Source organism: Schistocerca americana, chromosome 10 (assembly GCF_021461395.2).
Source record: "Schistocerca americana isolate TAMUIC-IGC-003095 chromosome 10, iqSchAmer2.1, whole genome shotgun sequence".
NCBI classification, from domain to species: Eukaryota; Metazoa; Arthropoda; class Insecta; order Orthoptera; family Acrididae; genus Schistocerca; species Schistocerca americana.
This window is the reverse complement of record NC_060128.1, coordinates 180,612,976-180,637,846: the sequence shown is the minus strand read 5'-3', so window position 1 is coordinate 180,637,846 and position 24,871 is coordinate 180,612,976. Positions and strand designations below refer to the sequence as shown.

The window sequence follows — 24,871 nt, the reverse complement described above, 5'->3', positions numbered from 1 at the left end:
CTTCTTGGGGGAGCAGAGAGGAGGAGGTCACATAAGGTTAAGAAGGAAGGGCAGTACCCTCAGACCCGACAGGATATGGGGAGACCAATCTAAAACCACATATTAGTCATTATTTACATCACTACACGGCTCAGGAGTTCATTTATGTACGCACTTCATTATAGACAGAATTATTGTTGGCTAATAATGAAGCTCAGAAATGTACTTGGGAATAAGGCTGCCTGGAACTGAAACGGCCACCAAGTATGTTTGATCCACTTGCAGCACTAATGTGAAAACTGAATAAATCTTTCCAGTGCCAGAACAAGTACCATGGTTGATTTTCAGCACTCTGTAAAATACTGAATTGCCAATTTTTCAAAACAAGTGAAACTTACATACATGGTTTTGGGATAAATGACATGATATAATTGACACACTTGCGATTTGAATCGTCGTGATACAATTACTATCAGGGGAAGACATGAAGCAGCATTAATAAAGGAACATCAAACCCTAACGTGCCTTCGTGTTTACCAACATTCAGTCATCACAATCAAGCAATGCAATGCCTGATGTAGACAGTAGGCCTCTCTTGTTCTGTTTCCAATAACCACACAATTCCTCAGTCTGAAGGACATTTCATGTGCTCAAAGCTTCACAAATAGTATGCTGCATTTATCTGATTGAGAATCACACCCTACACAAATGTATCCTTAGCGTAGCGTCACCAACAGCTCCTTTTACTTACCACACAACATCTTCCGTATTGTGTTAGTGTGATCCATCTTCTGCTTCTAAGTAGTAACCAACCATATCAAAATGAAGGATATTCTTGGATAATTTTTTCAGGTTTATTTTCCCCTCTGTGTTCCTAGGAGAACTTAAGCTTTCAACAACTTCTTTGTCATCACCAGGTGCTGCCCATCATAACTCGTACAGTAGCAGTCTCTTGTATTTAACAGTTACACATAAAACACCTCCACAGATTTAGTTAACAATCAGCTCCTGCCAATGAGTATGGAGGAAGTTAGCAAAAACTCAAATTACTTGTGTGTCCTGACCTGGCAAGAAAACTGAGGGGACATTTTGCTACTTCATGTTATGGACTAAAATACTGCAAACGTTTGTTTTACATACTGAGGTTACTTCCTAACTATCACATCACACTGACAAACATTGCCAGAGATGAAACAAGTGAGAAATGGTACATGTTCATAGAGACATCGATGAAAACAGCTGCGCATATCAAACAGCATTTTATTTCATTGTACAGCTGCTTACATCATCATTGGGTAACACTGTGAACATACATGGGGGATGTCTATTTCTAACAGTAATAGGCAACACAAATGTAAAAAGAGATCAATAAGTATATACAATCAATGATTTATTTGGTATGAAGGTAGTAACAAAATGATGAGAATGTTTGGCAGATAAATGTAAAATCAATCAATATACACATTTTACTTATGTTACATATACTGCAAGCCAGCAAATGAGTGCGATTTTCAAATAGTTATTATAATGAAATCAAACAATGGAAAATCCAGAATGGACCTCCTTGCAGTACCTTCTCTACATCTGCAAAACTTTCCTTTCACGCTATTATTGTAATGAAACTGACATATTAAAGCTCAAGAAATAGTACCATTTAAACAAAATACTAAATACAAACAACCTGTGAATTCTTTACCAGTAATGACTGACATCTGAATTACAAAAAAGTGTTACACAATGCTGCATGCAAATTCAGGATAGAAATTGATAAAGTAAGAAATATCAAAACACAATATTAAAGAAATGACACACTGGTGCACTTTACATAAAATGCACACAATTCCATCAAATGGATAGTTAGGTTATGTAATTTAGGTTTCACTCATTTCTTGAAACATATACTGTTGCAGCAACAAAAGTGTATGCCAAAAATTAACTATTTAATACAGTTTTCGTCCTATCAAACTCACTTCAAATGTTAAGCAAGACACTTCTATAAATACATTGATCGACAATTAACTTGTCTGATGGGATGAAGAAATAATTATCAATTTACTCTTCACTGACTGATCTATTATGCCTGTTGTTGTTGTCATTGTCGTCCTTAATACTGTTCATTTCATTTAGCACTATACACATAATTTAATAATGTATTCCATTAACTGAGTGACACTATTACTACGGTCCTAAAAAGTACATGGCAACTGAGTGAACACACAGGTGAAGATTCATATTTTCTGTAGTGCCTGCAACATTTTCTATCACTTTTAAAACTGAAAAGCAGCTCCCAGTGGAATGCCATTTTTCCCCATAAAACTGATGCCAAATATTAAACTGAAGAACTGTAGCTACGGATACTTTAGGGCTTTGGTCAGGATCCATCTGCCTGTCACTAATTTCCTCTCAGTAAGGAAGCTGAAGTGCCATCTTTAGTGTCAAACATCCACTGCCTTGTGATAAGAAGTACACAGGCTGGGACGTGACCCAGTGACATCACGATGACAAGGATCAATCCGAGATGCCGAGAAGTCTGGAATGTCCAGTACACCTAGCAACAGAGTGTGACCTGGTGGTGACCGCATACTAACAGAAGAAATTCTGATAGACTCAGCAATGCTCATCCGCAGAAGGTTGTTTTCATTATTGTACCAGTCCCACTGTCGCACCCAGCAGCGTAACACGGAATGGAAGAAACGGCTTTTCTGGTGTCCATCAGCACAGGTCCTTTGATGGCACTTGAAGCTGTGAAGTGATGCTGAGGGTACCGTCTCTATCCACACTGTTCCCACTGCACAGCTATATCATCAGGCCAGAACTGGTGTCTAGCACTTCAGGGTGGCCTCGCAGTACAGTGTAAAATGTTCTCCATCAGCCACGCCACATATTTTGGTGGTGATATTCTCGTGGAAGTGGGGCAGCGCGCAGCTCCTGTATTTCATATTCCAGGTATCATCCATCACGTAAGAGGTTTGGCAAGAATCTTCTATCTAGTCACTTCAGTTTTCTTGGACACAGTTTCTGCTACTGTCTGTGACACTTCTGTAATAGTGTCCAGTTTCACTTTCATGTGAACTCACTCACAGATTCTTCACACACATACTATTTTCATTAGCACCAGTAGTAGAACACGCTGAAGACACTCAAAAGGGAACTTGATGGTAGAGATCACTGTTCAAATTGGCTGATGTGACAGATGAATACAACAGTGCTCAGCTTCCTAGTTACCATTCCACTGGCTTCATCTCTCGAAAATATGTCTTTAGGTATGACGGGGAAATTAACTGCACAGGGCTGTTAACAACAACAACAGTTCCAGAAATTAATTTTACTCATTTGTTGAAACACATACAGTTGCAGCAACAAATGTGTGTGTCAAAAGTTGACGGTTTAATACAGGCTTCTTCTTCATTCAAACTTATTTCAAATGTTAAGCAAGGCAATACTATACATACATTGATTCAGCATTACTTTCTTTAAATGGGAAAAAGATGCAACATACAGACAATAAAATGAGAATGTCAATTTTTACTTAGAAACTACTTAAACAGAAAAACACACACACACACACACACACACACACACACACACACACACACACACACAGAGAGAGAGAGAGAGAGAGAGAGAGAGAGAGAGAGAGAGAGAGAGAGAGAGAGAGAGAGAGAGAGAGAGAGAACAACAAATGAATAGCATTTATCTTATGTGGTTACATAATAATCACTGTAGTACAAATGCATATATAGATTGCACTGAATTTTGAGAAGTATCATTGATTGTTACTACTATTTTTAACAGTAAATACATAAACATGGGATTTTCAAAAGTTGTCATATTTGTCACTCCATATACGCTATTAACTGATTGTACCATACTGGAAACAAAAATCAACTTCCATAACTCCAGAAATAATATCAGCAATTCAAATACACAAACTGAACAAAGAGTTCAACAATCTAATGATGTTACAGAAAGTCTGCCACAAAATGAAAATCCCAAAAGCACTGTGTATGTAAAATGAACATGATATTATTACAAGTTATGTAACAAAGGTAAATTACATATTTACACTGAAAAGTAATGCCATTGTACTGTATTCTTTTGATGCAAAAGAATGTATCTTTTGATTTATACCATTTTATGCATATAATGTAACCAAGTAAAACTGGACCTAAGATAGGTACCAGTTACAGCCCGTAGTACCAGTAAGTCACCTTTACATTTTAATAGTGTCTGTAAGAGGAGAATATCACCTGCAGAAGTCAGTGAACAGAAAAAAAGCGGAGAGCGTTTTTAAACATTAATTGTATTATTGTTTACCTTATTTGTAATTTTAGATAAATTTTTCAGAAACAGTACAAAAATTATTTTGGACATTGTCAACAACTGTGCACTGCTCACTTTGTTGACATCAATTTAATTTCATGCTTAACAACGTACATTTACACAACACAGTGTATAAACAGGTTATCATACACAAAGAATAAACCACTTATGATACCAGAAGAAATTTAACATAAAAGAATGATGATTATGTCCAGACAGGCTACTTTGAAATAGTTATAATTTTTACATGTAATGCAACTAGATTTGGATAATGATGGCTACTATATTTAGGATATATATCATCACAGGTTATTTATAGTTCATGACAAATTATCAATTTTTAAGTATATGTAAGAAATTTCAGCTAAGTATTTCAGTTGAGACATTATCTGAGCAGTGTTCAAACGCTGGTGATGACAAGTTGACTTACAGTTGAGCAGTCTAAATAAATCTACACACAGTCTCCTGCAGGCCACTCATTTTGAACTATTGTTTGGACAACAGTTTACTCATCTCTAGCAGCCCCCCTTTTTCCAAATGATCTCGCCAACAACCAAGTAGTTTGTGCAATTACATAGTACCATGGCAAATATCAATTTTCTGGCATACAGAGAACATCAGAACTTTCTTACAAGAGCAGCATTCATTATCTTGGAACAAAAGGCAGATTAAACTAATAGTTACCAGGAGTTAAAAAAATATAAACAAATAAAAGAAAATAATACCAAATTTATTATTATTATTTTAATTAAAATTAAACAATTTATTATTATTATATTATAAATTTCCCAATAAGATAAAAGGCAAGTAAAAACCAAATATTTCGGAAGTCGCCTAAAAATTATCCCCTAAATAGTGCACACTACGAAGCCAAGGATTAATGTAAATAACACATGGCAAAAATTTAACATTAACGATAAAAATGTCATAGTTTAATGAATATTAGCGTAAAATAATATGACCAGGGTCTGTGAGGGATACATCATCTTTCAGTTTCACTCATCTCAGCAGCTCTTTCACTATGCTGAGGTGCTGTCTAGCCTTTTTCAGACACATCTACAGAACACTATTAAGAATTCAAGAAGATAGCGGTAGTTTCATCAAACATGTGATGACAGCAGAAAATGAGTGATTTTAATGTGAGCAGTGATGAGTTACATGATACATCTTAACCAAACAGATGTATCTTTCTTAAATTAATTATACTCTTGTTTGCAATTATGTATAAAGATAGCAGTACACAACATATCAAAATTAACAGCACAACATGTTAATCTACACCTACATGAAACAGTGTTGCTGTAAGCCTGAATTAGTTGAATTTTTATAAACTTTCTCCTCTTTTAATTAAGATGAGATGTCCGATATAATATTGTCAGGATCTATGAATAAACCATTAACTAATGTTTTCTGAATAGTACTGCCATGATAACAATTTAAACTTTAAAGACAAAATTATAAATAACACTAAACAATGTAACATAGTATACACAGCTAAAACCACCAGCCTAGGTCTTGAAAAATCAGGAATATACGAGACTGCTTATGACAACTGCCCCTATTTCTATCATGGTCTGACTGGCAGAAACTTTTGTATAAGACACTGTGAGCCCGTGAATGCTTTAACACTAAAAATTCAATCAAATGTGCAATTGTCATTCTCAAGGATAAAATATTATACATAATTTATGCAACTAAAAATACAAGAAAATGGACCACCTACAGGAAATATACAGTTACACCTTCACTTCACCTCAACAAATTCTGAAAGGGGAACTGAAGCTAATTAACAAACATAGGTTGTGTACTTTACTTGAATGGTCTTAATCTAACACACTTTCTCACTATGCCACATTAGTTTTAGACCATTGTCTTTAACTTTAGTTCAAAATAAATTTACACAAAAATCATGAGCCTGTATGGTAGGTAACTTACTGGAACAGGGCATTTTCCCTGATAGACTGAAATACGCTATTGTTATACCTTTGCATAAAAAGGGGAATAGATCTGATGTCAACAATTACCGTCCAATCTCCCTTCTAACAGCTTTATCCAAAATTTTTGAGAAAGTAATGTATTCAAGAGTAGCTTCACATATCTGTAAAAATGAAGTACTAACAAAATGTCAGTTTGGTTTCCACAAAGGTTTTTCAACAGAAAATGCCATATATGCTTTTACCAGTCAAATTTTGAATGATCTGAATAACCGAACACCTCCCATTGGGATTTTTTGTGATCTCTCAAAGGCTTTTGATTGTGTAAATCATGAAATTCTGCTAGACAAGCTCAAGTATTGTGGCATGAGTGGGACAGTGCACAAATGGTTTAATTCGTACCTAACTGGAAGAGTACAGAAAGTTGAAATAAGTAGTTCTCGTAACATGCAAAGATCAGCACATTCCTCAAACTGGGGAACTATCAAGAATGGGGTTCCACAAGGGTCAGTCTTGGGTCCTTTGTTGTTCTTATTATATATTAATGACTTGCCATTCTATATTCATGAAGAGGCAAAGTTAGTTCTCTTTGCTGATGATACAAGTATAGTAATCACACCTGAGAAACAAGAATTAACTGATGAAATTGTCAATACTGTCTTTCAGAAAATTACTAAGTGGTTCCTTGTAAACGGACTCTCACTGAATTTTGATAAGACACAGTACATACAGTTCCGTACAGTGAATGGTATGACGCCATTAATAAATATAGACCTTAATCAGAAGCATATAGCTAAGGTAGAATATTCCAAATTTTTAGGTATGTCCATTGATGAGAGATTAAATTGGAAGAAACACATTGATGATCTGCTGAAACGTTTGAGTTCAGCTACTTATGCAATAAGGGTCATTGCAAATTTTGGTGATAAACATCTTAGTAAATTAGCTTACTACGCCTATTTTCACTCATTGCTTTCATATGGCATCATATTTTGGGGTAATTCATCACTGAGGAATAAAGTATTTATTGCACAGAAGCGTGTAATCAGAATAATAGCTGGAGTCCACCCAAGATCATCCTGCAGACATTTATTTAAGGATCTAGGGATATTCACAGTAGCTTCTCAGTATATATACTCTCTTATGAAATTTGTTATTAACAACCAAACCCAATTCAAAAGTAATAGTAGTGTTCATAACTACAATACTAGGAGAAAGGACGATCTTCACTATTCAAGATTAAATCTAACTTTGGCACAGAAAGGGGTGAATTATACTGGCACTAAGGTCTTTGGTCACTTACCAAATAGTATCAAAAGTCTGACAGATAACCAACAAGTATTTAAGAAGAAATTAAAAGAATTTCTGAATGACAACTCCTTCTACTCCATAGAGGAATTTTTAGATATAAATTAAGAAAAAAAAAATATTAAAAAAAATAAAAAATAATAAAAAAATAAAAATAAAAAAACACAAAAAAATAAAGTTGTTATATTAACTTAAGTATGTTGTTAAATTAACCTAATTATGTCATGCATTGGAAAATTTGACTCGTTCCACATCATTACGAAATATCGTATTCATGATCCATGGAACTAGTAGTAATGTAATCTAATCTAATCTAATCTAATCTAATTGCCATTGGCCTAGGTTAGTAGTTAACTGAGGTCTTAGTGAATCTGTGTAGCACTCATTGTTTTGGGCCTGCTGTCTAGAGATTAGTCCTAATTTGATTTCTTTGCTTTACACTTGCATGATTACATTCTATTTATGGATTATATACATGGTAACTGAGGCTGAAGTTCTAAGTTGCACAAAGTCTAGGTTTAGAGTGCCCCTATAATGATTTTGATGATTAGAAGTCATATCCAACTATATTGAACCCAATTGGTTCACTGTTAAGATTACTGTTACCTACATTTACCATTTTAAATGAAATCTCATACTACACCATACTCATAATTAATACAAGTTGTGATTTATAATATTATATCCCCATAAGAAAAGCATTTCGGGTGCTGTTGATTTATATTATTGTTATAAACTGACTAACGAACAACAGGTTTCATATTATACTTTATCATTTCAAGAATTTTATTATGTTTCCCTGCCATATTGTGGTTTTATAGTCTAACACTTGTTAAACATACATGTAAGACTCTTTATCCACATTTGAACAGATGTTTTACTATGATTAGGTGAAATGTCATTTTAGACTTCTATCATGACTACAACAATGTTATGGGTGTCATTTGTTAACAATACTTTTGTCTACTAGCAACCTTGACCGGAGCATAGATCCTATATTCTTTTTCTGTATATTTTTGTAGGTTTCTATAATCTTTGACATAACTGTCATTGATAGTTAGTTTGTGATACATACCTCTGTAACTCTGAACTTATTAGTCATTAACAGCTACGAGCTATCTAGGACACACTATTGTATTTTTATGGTTTATCACACAAATCAAACACAACATGATCCTCAACTGTCTGTTTTTATTGTAATAGAAAAACACCTGCATTACTTAATATCCCAACAGCTAGCATAGAAGAAAACGAGTAGATACCAGAAGCAACACACATGCCATTGCCTCTTACAGTAGCCCGATTACAAATGTTTTTAATTTTTCTTAGAACATGCTATTAGGTTGGTGCACAAGTTCATAATGTTTTTGTTTTGTGTGTGGGTATTCCAGTTGCTATGGGCTTATTTATAGATTACCTTTTTTATTTGTAGTTCAGTGTTACTATTTGAGTTTACGTGTTGTCATTTTATCATTTGAAGATAGTGAGTGGAGCTGCGGACGCTAGAAAATTCACTATCAAGAGGATAAACCTGAACATTTCTGAGATATTCTTCAATTCAAGCTCAACAGAGGGCTGACAGCTGTGCATGGGGATAATGCCATTGGATAGAGCATGGCAAGAAAATTATTTTCTTGTTTTGAGGATGATTGTTTTGGCATTAGTGACACTCCATGTCCAGGAAGACCTACATGGTTTGGTGAAGATTGTTTAAACACATTAATCCACAAAGAACTATATCAGTGTACTCAAGAAGCGGCGGGTGTGATGAACTGTGATCATTCTACCATCACGCGACACGTGCATGCAATGGGGAAAATTCAAAAATTCGATGTATGTGTACCGCATGCTCTAAGCCGAGATCACAAAAGTCAGTGGGTGACCATATGTGTATCTCTACTTGTTTGTCATCAATTGGCTGATTAACAACACCAACCATTTCTATCCCGTATTGTTACTGGTGACGAGAAAAAAATATAGTGTCTCTAGGAAAAAGGAAAGATCGTTGAGCCCACAAAAAGCAACTCCTCGTAGAAATACCTGCGAACATCCACAAAAAGTAAGATTACGCATCTGGTGAAATAATGACAGAGTCATGTAGTTCGAATTGCTGGCCAGGCAGCCAGTGACAGCAGACTAGAGGGCACGATGGGCCCAGTTCTGGACACAGTTTCTGTCTACACCTGATGTAACCGGTAACCAGTGAAGTCTGAGTCACGACACTGAGCTGAGTGCAGCATCCTTCTGTCCACGCCCACTAATTTGTCCGGCTTTGATTCTCCATTCTGTGCAGGACTGGGTGCTGGGAGCCGCACTGGATACTTCCAGGATTATTAAGTATCTGTCACATCGTGAGTTTATGCTTAGTATTTCTCACACTACAATATGCCCATCTCTATTGCCTGCACTTGGTAGCTTACTGAAACATTTGTTTGCACGTAATCATCTGAATTAAGGTTATGTTTCTTCAGATTATTTATATATCTGATCAGTCGAACATTTGTCTGTATGTGTAACTGTGCCTGTATTGGGGAATTCCACATACCACTGAGAGCTTCATTGTAGTGTATGTGTGTTGGCTCATGCAGTGTCCAAGATTAAATTCTGTAGTTAACCTTAATGTTACATTTTCCCATTGATATGGCTGTAGGCTTTCCTGAGTTGTAGTATTCTGGGAAAGTGTTTTGGCAATAAGCTGTGGCAAAAATTTGCAGGTTAAATAGTGATTTTAAGTGCTTTGAAGGATTTTGCATTTAATATTTTATTTTACATTTAGTGTCCTTTAACAGAAATTTCCTGCATTTAATATATGTGTTAAAATTGTGTAGTAGATCTCCACATGTAAATACCACAGAAGGAAGTATTGCTTGTAATCTAATTAGTAAATACAGTCTCGTAGAGGTAAGCTTGTCATTTTACTTACACAACTGCTTGGTTCATGCAAGGTTCCTTGCTGCATGGTGTGGCTAAATTACTGCCAGATCTTATTATCTGGGCATTTATTAAGTTTTCCTGTATCAAATTTTATTCAGCTGAATCGTTTAAGAGACATTATAATCACCACTAATATGCATTCTCTATATTTTGTAAATTTAGTTAAAGATAAATTTTTGAAATTTGGAGATACATTAAGAGGCCCTATGCTGACCATTTCTCGAGTAGGTGGCCATTAATATTTGCTTAACTTGTTTGTTTGGCCTCTGTTTCACCTAGTCTTCTGAGTTTCGCAGCCGGTTTTTCAGCATCTTGTAGCTGCACAGATTCATTGGGGTTTATTGGCTGCCTTTGAGAGGAGTCCACGACTGCCTTAGCGTGCTGATTCATGCTGCCTGTCAATAAATTTTAAATTAAGTAGTGGCTATCTTACTTTATGTCTCGATTTATGGAATCTTATTTAAAGTGGTACATCTCCTTCGAAATATGCTTGTATTGCCCACTATGAATTTTGGTTAGCTACGTTTTTTTTTTTTTTTTTTTTTTCTGAACTTGCTCAAGCACCACATACTGTCTCAATTATTATGTTACGAGAATATTTTCAGATCATTTAACAATAATTAATGGTTTCAGCCTAAACTGGGATTGTGCTTGCCTCATGTGTAGACAACCTTAATCCATTTTGCTGTTTTGGTAATTAATAAAATTTTCAGTAGATTTTACGCTGATTTTAGCAGTGTCTGCTCTCTTGTGTGTTACGGGCCTGTGTCATTAAATAATAATAATTCGTTTCCTGGAAATCCTTTGAAGGACTTAAGTGACTTTTTCTTCAATTGTCTTAAAGATGTCTTTGCTGCTGCCCTTTAAAAAGATTCTGTTTTACAAGACAAGAAGTTTTATTAAAACAAAAATGAATATTTTTTTTAGTGGTTTATATTATTCTGGCACTGAGTTTTGTGGCCTGTTGAGGTAAAATCATTTGTTGAAGTTGCTGTATGCAACTAAATAGCTTTACCCAGTCGTTCATAATTTGTATTTATTTATTCACACTATTATCCGGTGGTTAAATAAATTTAACCATTCAAATGACAAATGACTGCTATTCTGGGGTTCACCCTTCCATGTTTTCTTTGTCCTACCCCATACTATATTTAAGGATTTCAATACTTCTTTCAAATCACTAGTAAACTGTGAAGATAACTAAATACATCTATATATAAGCTGTCTCTCTGCACGAATGGCCACCAATGAAGTGGGGCCGTGAGGCAGATGTACCACCCAATAGATCAGAATACCACCAAACGTGGCGTGCTCGACTTCAGTGACCACTCCACAGCACGTCACATCCCTGCACTCTTCCACAGGCAGCACTGCGACATCTTCCCCTACCCTGCACTCTCTCTCTCTCTCTCTCTCTCTCTCTCTCTCTCTCTCTCTCTCTCCCCCACCCCTTCCACATGCCTCTTCCACCCACTGCACCCAATACTGCTGCTCGTCGCAGTATGGCCTTTATGCCCGTGTGATATGAGGGGTTGTCCAAAAGAAATCGAACAAATTTTTTGGTGGGCAGTCCTTCTGTAGTACCGCATTTTGCCACTAGGAGCACATAGAGCAAACATTTCAGAGTCAGTAAGCTCAGTGTTGTCACTGAAAAAGGTCATCACTAGCTTCGGTAGAGTTTATAGTGACAATTGCTTTTTGGTGAAGAGTATGTGGTGGTGAAATTCTACTTTTTGCTCAGAAAAAGTGGAACAGAAATTCTTGAAATGTTAAAAATGGCACACAAGGATGATGCTATGGGAAAAACTCAAGAGTGGTTCGAGTGGTTTCCCCATTTCACAAATGATGAAATGACAGCTGCTGACGAAACTCGTTCTGTTTGTTCTTCCATGGCCCAAACAAATGAAAATGTTGAAAACACTGGTGCAGTCATCAACGAAAATCGACGACAGACCACTGGAGAAATTGAGGAGGCATCAGGAGTCAGTTGGAGCTCAGGGCAGTGAATTATGGTGCAAGATTTGGGAATGAGAAGGGCTGCTGCCAAACTTGTGCCATGACTGAAAAAAAAAAAAAAAAATCACGTGGAAGCATCCTGTGCATTGAAAGTAGAGTCCCAAAATCATCCAAAGTTTGTTTCAAAAATTATCACAGGTGACGAAACTTGGTACTATGCTTATGATACTAAATCAATGCCACAATCAAGTCGTGGAAGACTTCAAGTTTGCCTCAGCTCAACAAAGGAGGTCAGGTAAAATCAAACATTAAACAATGCTAATTTGTTTTTTGGGTGTGAGAGGAGTCGTCCACTCAGAGTTTATTCTGTAGTGACACACAGTTAATCAGGCTTTCTACTTGGACATTTTGAAACAATTGCACAACAGTGTGCAGTGGAAGAGGCTCGATTTTGCATTTGCGAGACTGATTTTTCCACCAAGACAATGCCCCTGCTCAGACACACAACTCTGTCTGTGTGGCAGTTTTCGACCAAAAATAGTACAATCCCTGTTCCTCACACCCGCACTTTCCCTTTCCCACTTTCTTTTGTTTCCTAGAATGGAAAGAAAAATGAAAGGAAAGTGTTTTAATGATGTTGCTGAGGTGAAATAAAAAGGAACAGAGGTGCTGTCAGGGAACACAAAAAAGAATTTTGAAAAAATGAATGTAAGAGCAGACAAGTGTATTAGTGCAAGTGAAGAGTACTTTGAAGAGGATTGAATGTTTACACTTATAATATGAATAAATGAGTTAAACAAAAGTAAGTTTGGTTTCTTTGGTTATCCCCTCATGTGTGTGTGAGAGTTGTGCGTGTAATGTATGTAAGTTGTTTTTCATGGTTATCTGTAAATGTATGACACAAAAATAGGCAGGATAATAACTTGCAACGGTACAGAATATAAAAAATCTTGGCAAAGTTGGCCTGCCTTACCACAATGTCAAGGAACACCAATTTGTGTGAGCATACAAATGCTTTACGATACACAGAAGAATCTGACAACACTGTATTCATTCCAATGGCAGCAGCATAAATCTCCTGGAACACACAGAAACACACACATAAACAAAAAGACTTAAACATATGCTAAGTGAAAAGGTTTCATCAGTCATAGCTGATTCTAATAATTTTGTAGACCTGTTTTAATGCCACAGATTTTTGATAACGCACTTAACATAACTCACTAATAGCATTTTTCATGTTTGCCACAATTGCTAAAATGCTTTTCTTCACCAAATTCATGTTTCATATACCAATTATTTAGACACTATCTCTAAACATGCAGAAGTTGCGCAAAGTACACAGGTCGCCAGTTCTCTGAAGTGTCCTCCACCAATACACTGAGGGACTGTGGCTCAAGTTCAAGTAGTTGTTCTTCGGCCTCAAGAAGACATGCACTTAGCAAAAAAAATCCAAAGGTAAAACTTCCTCTAAATATAGAAACAGTATCTACTAACTTTTTCAACAAAATTACCTTTGTTGCCCCCACAGAAATAGGGAAACTGACTGGACAAACATTGATTCTAAATCAATCATGTTCAATGAATGCTAACTTATATAGTTTGGATTAACAAATGAAGTTTAAATGTGCAACCACAGCTGAACTTTTTACAACATAATGAATATCAATGGACAAAAAATAATTGACAGCATCAGGAGAAAGCAAGCAGCACACAATAAGAACAAGTCCTTCAAGAATAATAATTATTGAAGATACATAGAATGACTATAGAACACAGAATATCTTTCAGAAGTGTGTGTGTATCTAGTGATTATCAAATAAAACTTAAAGCTGTCAGCAAACATTTGAAGTTTGAGATTCAATGTTTGTTGAGAATGTGAAGCATGTCAAGTGGAAGTCGTAAAATACTGTGCTGCTCACATCAACAGCAATTACTCAGATCTCTCTCTCTCTCTCTCTCTCTCTCTCTCTCTCTCTCTCTCTCTCTCTTCCCCCCCCCCCCTGCCCCCCTTCCCCTACACCCCCAATAGAAGTATTCTCTCACACAACATAGGTTTTCATGACAGTCTCTGTTTACTTCAGCCAAAATGTCCAGACTGATAGACTACGGTTGATATACAGAACTATTTGCTGAGATTTCATCTCTGACTGCAGAAGACATCTTCCGAGGTCGAAGTTTTACCTCCAAAGATGTCTCCCAGAGTTCGTCAGTCAGAGACAAAACATCAGGAAATAGTTTTATATATTTACCACGGCATCTCAGCCTTGAAGTTTTGTCATTCCATGCTCCAAAGCTAGGTGAATCTATGAAGTGGGCTGGGGATTTTAGGTGAGAAATCAATCTGAGCTTGAAGAAGATCTGTCTGCAGCATAAATTATTACTGGGGTATGAAGAAAGGCTGCCACCTTGACACTTGGGTTCCAGATGCACATGTAGTGGCTGTTACATAGGGAGCTGGACATCCCTGGTCCCGTGTTGCAGCCATCATTAACTCGGGGGGCAAAGATACCTCGCCAGCTGCTGTTAGCCGAGCCAGGTGGACCTAAATTTTTCTCAGCATCTATTCATCTTGTATCACTCCCTTTCATCATGCTTTGTGACAGCCAGAAGTTTTTGAAAGATATCAGGTTTCAAAAACAGAAACGGAAGTCATATCATTTGAAGGTTTGGTCCCTGTAAGAGAGAACACCATTATACGAGTTCAAAATAGTGAATGAAGAAATGTGCATCATTTTGAGCACAACCTAGGGCAGCTATGGCCATGTTATCTTATTCTTGAGCTAAAAATACTTCGGCTTTCTAAGTAATACTATAATTTTTCAATGTTTACTGCTGAAATAAAAAACTGTGAACTAACTTTTCAATACACAAAAAGAAAACTTTAAAGGTTCTGTTCTCAACTTATAACAAGTAGCTTAAAAAAATATTTCAAAGTGTACAGAAATTATACTGTATATGTGACCACTAAGATGTGTTATTCTTTGAGTAAGTCAATGTTAACGCAAATATAGATGAAGTCACTTATGAGGGAGATAACTAGACATCAGGTACACAGATGGAGAGATTTTTCTCAGTTATCTTTCATAATAATGGAATTCATTCCATTGTGCCTAAGACTAAGATGGCGTGAAGTAATCTAGCCTAATAAACGTTACGAACTCTTTCATACCATTCGGTATCAATATTTTCATTAGTAAGTGAAGCAGCTTGTATACTATTTTTGATGAAAACATCATGTTTCATACACACCTTTTATATTTTATGTGGTTAGGTAATTTCTGAACTTTTAGTAAGAAATAATGTAAATTTATTACGCAAGTTAAGGGCGGAGTGGTAAGTTGATCTGCAGACTCAAGCATTCTGGTTGCTACCCCTTTTCTACACAGCATGGCTTCGCAGTCTCCAGATACGATAGGTGGAGAGAATGTACTTTACAGCCTGTCACATAAAAGATTATGTGCAACATCAAACAACTTATGTTGAAAGAAGCAAGAGTAAAAATTCCACTAAAAATGTCCTGGAGATGATTAAAACAGCATCTGACATTACCAACTGCACAATAAAGAGAACGCACGAAGAGGAACTGTAGCTGCAGGAAAGATGTGGACTAGCTGCCAGGAGACTAAAATATAGACTCCATGTGGCACATACACATCGCTCAAGAAACAAATTCCATCAGAGAAAAATGGGCCATTTGAAGCAGATATTTCATCATTAACCAATTAGAAACTGCGAGAGGCACTGACAGTTCTAAACGTGTAAAGTAACAAATGGTTATGCACAAGCCTAATTTATCAAGACCATCTAATTCTGAAACTGTGCGCTCTTGCAGTCAGAACATCAACACTGGAAGTGATCAAACATATGCTAGAATTAGCAGTTTAGTAGAAAGCTAAGGCATATGAAAGAAATGCATAAAGACAGAAAGTTAGTGATTCATACAGTGGTGCACAAACATCGTGAACAGAGGCTGCAAATGTATTTCAGATTCTGGCCTTAGAAAAAGTTTATAACACAAAAACTAGTTGAAATAATCATATGCAATTATTTCATTACGAATGTTAGGGAAGCAACAAAAACTAGAAATACTTACAACATATTCCAGCAACAGCTAACAGTCAAAGAAGACATTTTTAGGCAACAGAACAGAAAGAGCTACAGATTAAATGTCGTAACTTGTGATAATAATTTAGCTCACGTGAAATTTAACATTGCGGAACCTATCAGAAATAAATAAATAACCTGCATTGCTTAAAAAATATTTCATTAAAATATAAGAAGTATTTTAAATAAAAAAGAATAACTGCTGCTTTCTCTTCAAGAAACAGCTGACACAAATGAAACTATTGCTGATATGCTTTGTTTAACTATACATCATCTGGAATCATCCGAAATTAATCAGACACATTTAAATTGTTATAGAATTGGTTATTACTATTGCAACCAACTTAAGACGAGATGGGGTAGTTTATGAGCACCTGTGAGAAATGTTAAAAAGTTCTTTTGTCAGCTGGAGTCAGTTCTTATGAGACATCATATAAATAAAAGTAACATTATAGTATGTTGTGATTTTAACTTTAATTTTATTTCAAACAGGGGTGGCTCCTGTATAGGTTTGCACTACCCGCAAGGAATAATTTTGTTCAACTGTGTTTGCTTCTGAGCATTCTATACTACTGGAGAATTAGCACGCCGTTTATCTCTTTGGAAATGCCCAGGCTCCAAACACCGAACGCAGCTGAGTTAGACAGAATGTGCTGACAGTGACAGCGAGTTGCACTGTGGCTGCAAATCCAGACTTGGGTGTCTCCCCCCCCCCCCCCCCCCCCTCCCTCCCTGTTCCTAGAGAGAGAGTTGCATTGAACAGTATAGACAAGGAGGAGACGAGGTGCTGGACGGGTGCATTTTTAAGCTGTCTTATTGTGATACCATCTAGGCCTGGTGCTACGTTTTTACCTCTCTTGTTTGCTGTGTCTATCTCTAAGTCACAGACCGGGTGGGTTAGGTCAGTTTGGTCCTTAGTGAGGGCTATTGGGGCTTAGGATAGTTGCTCTGCTGTGTCATTTATGTTTTCGGCGTGGTGGTCATCGAACAGGGGGTCTTTGGGGAAGGAGTGTACTAGCACTGGGGAGTCGGGAAATATTTCAGCTTACCCTGGATTGTCTGCTACGATGTCTTCTAGGACAAGGGCAGTGCTTGAGGGGGCATTGCTTAGACCTGCAATATTCTCAAATGTTTGCCAAATTTTTTTTGGTTCCTTTGGATTTAGGGAGCTGCACTTTTCTGCCCATTTTTCAGCTAGCCAGTGTTGTAGAGCAGATCTAACCTGCTGGCTTAGTCTGTTCCATTCCCTTTTTAGGATGGGCCGAGAGTTTGTTTAAACCGTCTGTATACGTGTCTTTTATCCCCTGAAGATGTGGAGAATGTGGGAGGGGATTTTATCAGCTCCTTCCTTGATGGTGATGAGGGGAATGCTGCCACTGTGCGCTTTATTAAAGACCTCTATGATTTTGGTGTTATGGTTGTTGAGGTTGGGTATATCTGATATTGGGGTTTGTGGCAGTTCGGTTTTGAGAATTTCCACAAATTTTTTCCAATTTCCCTTGTTTTCCGCTCTTATGATTTTTGTCTCTGGGCGCGGTTAGGTGGTGCTGAAAGCTGTTGTACTGATCAGTAGGGGAAGGTGGTCGCTGCCCACGCTGTCGCCTATGGTGCAGTCCGAGCAGGGGGTAGTTAACGTCACTGAGCACAGAATGCGGTCCGGGACTGAGAAGCCTCGAGAGTTTATCAAGGTTGGTGAGGAATTATTGAGGCATACTACAGGGTGGCCATCCAATAAGTTTAGTAGTGAGACGCCCCTGGTGTTCGCGGCAGAGTATCCGAATGCAGTGTGGCGAGTGTTGAAGTCCCCCATTAAAATAAATCCTCCTTTGGAGACTAGGAAGGCAATCAGGACTGCAGGGAAGGGGTCTTGGGGGGAGATGTAGACCGTCACGATGTGTAAGCGATCCAGAGAGGGGCTTTTTTGCTCTCAGGATAATGAGCTCAAGATTGGCTAAGTAAGACGGTGGGTCAATTCTGACAGCAGGGAAGTCAGCACTGTGGAAGACTGCCACCCCTCCTCTATTTGCTCGGGTTTGCGGAGTTCTGTGTAGTGTCATGTTGGCGAGATGGAGAGGGTTAGGGCCGGCACAGACTTCGGCGACTCCTATTAGGCCGATGTTATTTGAGTTAACCATTCGCTCTATTAGGGGCTGTTTTCCATTCACATTAAGGAAGGCAATGTTAGTTTTATTGTCAACTGGCCGAGGTTCCATCTTCCCAGTATTGCTGTGCGGTTGGCTGATGAGAAGTTTGTGGGGATAGGGTTGGGGGCGTCGGCATCACGGTTGGCGGTCAAGAAAAAAGTATGGTTGCCTGCATCGAGGGGGGGGGGGGGGGGAGGCTAAATTCTGTATCAATTGCAAACCGCCTGTGTGGACATGTGGACCATGGGAAAGGATTGTTACTTCACAGTTGAGGAATGATTTTGCTCCCTCTTTCATCGCTTTCCCTATTTGGTCGTACCTGTCAGGCATGACGTTCATTAAGACCATTGCAGTTGCTCTGATGTAGTCCTCTACCATTACAAATTGTTGAGTGGGAGCAATGTTGTCACCGAGCTGAACTGAAGAGACTGTGCATCATACCTCTTGGATTCTTTCTGGTGCAAGAGGGGCCTTGAGGAATTTGGGGCAGTGTTTAGCCAGTGATGGATGGTTCCCTCCACAGTTGGCACATTTTGCCTCTTTGCTTGGGCAATCTTTTATCAGATGGTGCCCAGCACACTTTGAGCATTTGAGCTCGTCTTTGCAATCTTCGATTGTGTGCTCATAACTGAAGCACTTGAGGCAGGTTTTGGGGAGTGAGGATTGGGTGCGGGATGGTTCGACCCAGTGGAATTTACTAAAGAGGCGGAAGGCGTATTTTAGAAGTCTGTCCTGGGAGTCTTTGTCAGAGGAGAATATTCTGACGAGGTCGGTCAGCTTGCTGGTTTTCTGCGACCTGACTCTGATTACGTTATGAAACACGTGACCTTGTTCAGTTATGCCCTCTTTGATGTCCTCAATTGTTGTTCCATCTCCACTTTTGTGATTACCACCGAGTACGACGTGAGGCGTGGGAGTTGTGCTGGGTTTGGTCTCGTTTGCTCTGCAAGAGGCCCTGGGGTGGCAGTTAGGGGAATTTGGTCAGTACGAGTCGTCTTAGTTCCGGGTCACGAGTTTCGATTACAGCGACTCCATCCCGTCTAATGTACAAGTTGGAGATCGCAGTGTAGGTAAACTGTTTTAGTTCGGTATGGAGGGATTTCTGGGTGACTCCTGCTGTTAGGTTATGCAGCTCCAGTTTGTATGGGGCGGCATTGGGTGGCTGGTTGTGACTGAAGGTGGTGGTTGGGTTTGTTGGGCGACTTGCCCTGTGGGGGGTTCGAGATTGGGTGACAGGGGGACAAGGTGGAGAGGATGCGATTTGGGGGTAGGATGGTTGTTGATGGGAGGGGTTGGCAGTGCCAGCGTGCAGGGAGCGTGGCTGGCAACTGGTGGGGTCATCGGCTGGAGGAAGAGCAGGTTGGGGTTCGTTATAGCAGGTAGTGAGGTTCTTCTGTGGGTCTGGATCGATCCTGTGGGGTTGGGTGGTTGGTTGGGTTTGTGGCAGGGGCTGAGTGTGTCGGAGTTTCCTCGAGGGGGGGAGGGGGGGGGGGGCTTGGAGTTTTTGCGCGGTTTCCTTTGCATGGTGACTGAGTAAGCCTACTCCCGGAAATTGGTCCTTACCTATGCTGAGCCTTGGCCTCAGCAAACGCGGGCTGGTCTCTCCGCAGAAAGGGCCCTGGCTTGCAGAATCCCTATCTAACCAGCCCTAGATCCGGCTTTCCAGAATCGCTGTGCCCTGTCCTCTACAGTCGGACCTAAGTATCACTGGGTGGATAGTAACACATTAGTCACATGACAATAGTGCTACGGACACGACACTTGCACTCCCTGCGTCAGTAAACTGACGCAGTGTGGTGTAGGTGGCGGCGATTGCGGTGGCGCGGACATTCCCGAGCTGTAGTGGCAGCGTGCGATCTCTAGCGGTGGCCCAGGAACTACCAGAGCGACGGCACCGGCACCAGCAGTGCGGTGTGCACCACCACCACCACCACCACCACCACCACCACCACCACAACCACCACGAGTCTGTCTATGCAGTTAGACTTAGATTCCGATTTTGATTCGGAACTCAGGAGTGTTAGTTTATTGTACAGTGCATACAAGAACAGAGAAAGATCTCTATGGAAAAGCAAGTACATTCAAAAGCGAAGAACACATAGCGAATACGTGTTTTCTACGGAAGTTCCTGATCACGTATTCAGGGAAAGCTTCCGACTGAACAGACGGCAGTTTGAAGAGGTTCATACACTGATAGAGCAACACATATGAGGAAAACCAAGTCACATGCAGGAGCCCATACCTACAGAAGAAAAATTAGCTGTATGTTTAAGGTCTACAATTGAAATAAAGTATTTTCTTCTCTCAATATTTATTAAAGTTCAGAGAAACAATTTCCATTTGTAAATTTGTTAAAATAATGAACATAACACTGTTTGTAGTAAATGTGGTGCTGAAGGTTCAAACTCCGTACCAGGAGAGTCAGATATGGACATGGTAGACGAAATATTTTCTGTGCTGAATGATGATATTGGTGAACGATGTTGAGCCACTGGTTTAGTTAAAAATCCCTCCTCCGTTTCAGATACTATCTGAAACACATTTTTCTTTACCAACACTTGGTAGGCCTTTGGCATCTCTTTTGTCGACAGGTACATTGACATGAAAAATTGGTGTAAGGCATCATTTTCTTGATGCAGTGATCTTTCGCATAAAATGTCTCTTTTCTTAGATCTCTCTTTGTAGCTGTTACTACTTTCAACAATGATTTTACTGACATCTGCTTTCTTCTTCTTCTTCTTCTTCTTCTTCTTCTTCTTCTTCTTCTTTGACAATGGCGTCCTCAAGTCGTCTCGTGTTTCGTTCCTCTGTGTGTCTGTTACGTCATCTCCTCCATCATCATTTGCAACGCTCGTTGTAGCATTTTCCTCTTCCATCATTTTTGTTACTGTACCTCTGTTGGCCATATATGGAACTAAAAATTCCATCTGATCTTGGTACAGCCATGGGCGAATTGAGGTCGCTGCTTGCCCACTCTTCTTTTTCTGTCTACAGAGTGCATGACAATCCCTAGGTTTTCTCCAATTTCCTTTCGCTGTTTCCCCTGCAACAAGGAATTCCTGAATTTAGTTTTTCATATATTTCCGTATAGTTTTGCCCCATTCCCCTAGCAGTGTCAGAAACAATCTGTAACTGCTTGTATAAAATTTCCAGGAAGGAAGGGGGTTATGAAAGGTGGCTTTCATTTGTGACGTTCATTTCGCAGATTATTCTGCATGTTTGAAGTAAATAAACCTATACAATGGTTAATTAGTCTTATTAGGTGGATTAGAAAGAGAGATAAATGATGATTAAACACATGCCTGAAATAATACGGGCTTTGGTAATGATAATATTTAATTGCATGCTGTAGGTGTAAGCAAGGTAAATTTGCCAGTGGAGGCGAGGAGTGGACGGGCGCAGCCGGGGATCCAAAGGCCGGCGAGCGCCGGAAGAGCATTGTGCAGGGGCCAGGGGTCCCAAAGGATGGGGCCACTGAGCGGCAAGCATCAGAAGGAACACCGCCGGGTGCCAGGTGAGAGAGAGAGAGAGAAAGGAAATGTCGAGCAGACAGAGAGCGTCCAGCGTACACGCTAGCGCCGCCCGATCGCGCGCTGTTTTAGCAGCAAATGGGCTGAGCTCTGATTGGGCAGTTCATAAGAAAGTGCGGGAAACGCTGAGGGTGGAGAAATTGTATCACTCCGCGAGGGAGATGTGAGAGGCCTTTGCAGCGTCGGGATTGGCTGATTAAAGTTTGGCGGCAAGATTGTCGCAAGAGCATCGTGGTGAGCGACGCAAGGAGGGCGTCTTGTGCCGTGAAAGCGGACAGCCGCAAAGTTCGGTAGCTCTGAGATAGGGACTTAGATTCTGAATACTGTGCTGTGTATGATCTAGAGTCTGCAGCTACAGTAGGACATCAGCGTCCACGATAGGCATTGCATTGACTATTAGTATAATTGCAGTTGATTCCGCCTTATAGGCAGGCAGTCACCATTGAACGTAGTCAACCAGTGCACAGAGCTATCATACTGGTATTGCACGTTAGTACAAGACACACTGGGTTGCATCTTAAAGGTTGTTGAGCCAGTCTTGAAAGCGTTGTATAGCATTTAGAGGAAATATAGGGCTTGTGGTATTAGCAGTTTCTGAGTAGTTTATTCTGCTCAAGGTATTTGAGAGACATGTTTATTCAGCTGCAGTCGTCGCCCCAGCAGTATCGACGGAGCCAGCACGCTGGTAGACTGTATTGTAAAACTTGCAGCAGCGGCAGTAAAGTTCAGAAACAGTTGTTGGATCGTGTTCTTGCCATCCACTGAGCATCCGTGCAGTTCTGCTTACGATTCGTTATTGGTTATTTGTCTTTTTGCATGTTGTTTGGTTTGTTTCTTGGTGGTGCTGGTGTCCGAAGTACGTATTATTTCAGACACAAAAGAGATTATAGGAACACAATCAGATCACATTTACCATTTGCTTATCCAGGGGCATAATTAAATCTAACTTCGCATCAACTTAACATTAAGAGCTGAGAGCCAGTCTTACCAGTGTAGTATATCTAAGAACAGTGCACAATTTGTTTTCATCCATCATTTGTTCAATATGATCTAATTTCTATCGTGAGATAATTTACAACAAGTACAAGTTATTTACAATATCGCTTTGATTCAGTAGTTAGTGGTAGTTAGCCATCACTGTCACATTAATATATTTTATTCAATTTTAATATCGGTCACTACCCCAATACGAAATCGTCCACAGGCAGCCAACACAATCGAAGATTTTCGGCTCATAACGCTCCTAAATTCTGATTATAAAATAGCAGCAAAGTGCGTGGCTGCAAACATCAAAGCCGCACTCAAGAAAGCCATTAGCCCATGGCAAAACCTGTGCAGTGCTTGGCAGGAACATATTCGACGCCATCTGCACATATAGGGACATGATAGCCCACGCCGCAACAACCAGGAGACGCGCATCAGAAATCTCTGTGGATTAACACACGGCCTTCGACAGGATCAGTCACCGGTACCAACTAAAAACTATCGCACGCCTCAGATTCGGACAAAAACTCACAAGAACCATTAAGAACATCATTACAAATGCCACCTCGAAAATAACAATAAAAAGATGGATTTCCAAGTCTATACGATTAGGAAGATCCGTCAGGCAAGGGTGCCCTTTATCGATGCACAATAACCCAGGACCCTCTGTTAAGAAAACTAACAGCCGAGATCAGAGGCTACACACTAGGTACAACAAACATCGCGTGTATGGCCTATGCCGATGACATGGGCATTTTCATTCAAAACGAATAAGAATTAGAAAAAAATCAGCCTATCATGGAATCCTTCGTTAGAGCTTCAGGCGCCAAAACGAATCCGAGGAAGACAATGCTATTGTCGATAGGCAACGGCAGATGGCGAACAGGGAGGCAGTGGTACCGAGTGACAGACAACCATAGGGCAGTATGGATAGTTTCGAAGAGGAGGCACTTCAAGCGGCCGAACGGAAACCCGTGTGTTTTTACCGATACGTGGACGACACGTTTGTCATCTGGCCCCACGGACCCGATCATCTACAGACTTTTTAGAACATCTAAATTCCGTTCACTACAACATACGGTTCACCATGGAGATCGAGAAGGAAGGGAAATTACCCTTTCCTGATGTACTCGTAGAGCGGCACACTGGGTCATAGCGTGTACCACAAGCCTACACATATGGACCTATATCTACATGCCTCGAGTTGCCACCATCCTGCACAACTAAACGGGATGCTCAACACACTGGTTCATGGGGCATACTCGATATCGGACGAACAAAGTCTGGACAAAGAACTCAAACACCTAGAAAATGTGTTTCACAAGCACGGATACAGCAAACGACTGATTCAGACAGCCCTCAGACGACGGAAACACTGCAGAAACCCAGATGAAGAACAGTCTAAAGATGAGGAAACAAGCCTTTACCCTTCTACTGTATGCAGGCAACGCGACATCAAAAATTGGGAGACTGCTAAAACAAAACTGACAAGGTCTTCCGACCACCGTCCGAGATACGGGCCCTGCTGGGGACGGTGAAAGACGGATTTGGCCTCAAGAAAGCGGGCGTATATAATATTCCACGTGGTTGCGGCAAACCCTACATCGGTCAAACAATCCGAACAGTCGAAGGCCGCTGCAAAGAACACCAACGCCACACGCGCCTAGGCCAG

General features: G+C 39.6%; 1 long non-coding RNA gene across 1 annotated transcript in view; it reads right to left on the bottom strand.

The window, feature by feature from the left end:
- Positions 1–1,260: 1,260 nt before the first annotated feature.
- The window catches only part of LOC124552729, a 184,723-nt gene continuing 161,112 nt past the window's right edge, over positions 1,261–24,871 (bottom strand). The window contains exons 3-4 of the long non-coding RNA XR_006967969.1: positions 13,408–13,512; positions 1,261–3,270 (exon numbers count right to left, since the gene is read on the bottom strand). This is a non-coding gene — a long non-coding RNA (uncharacterized LOC124552729). The remainder of the gene's footprint in view (positions 3,271–13,407; positions 13,513–24,871) is intronic.